We start from the raw sequence: 230 nt of genomic DNA on the forward strand, positions 1-230 counted from the left end.
GGCATATACCCAAAGAACTCATCCTGTTGCAGAGACACTTGTACATCCATGTTTGTTGCTGCTATTTTCACAATAGCTAATAGATGGAAGAAACCTAAATGTCCCTCAGTTGATAAGTGGATAATGAAAATGTGGTTCATATATACAATGGAATTTTACTCAGCAGTAAAGAAAGATGAAATCATGAAATTTGCAGGTAAATGGATGGAACTAGAAACTGTTATACTAAG

The sequence above is a fragment of the Nannospalax galili genome, unplaced genomic scaffold (assembly GCF_000622305.1).
Source record: "Nannospalax galili isolate Female #2095 unplaced genomic scaffold, S.galili_v1.0 scaffold341, whole genome shotgun sequence".
NCBI lineage: Eukaryota > Metazoa > Chordata > Mammalia > Rodentia > Spalacidae > Nannospalax > Nannospalax galili.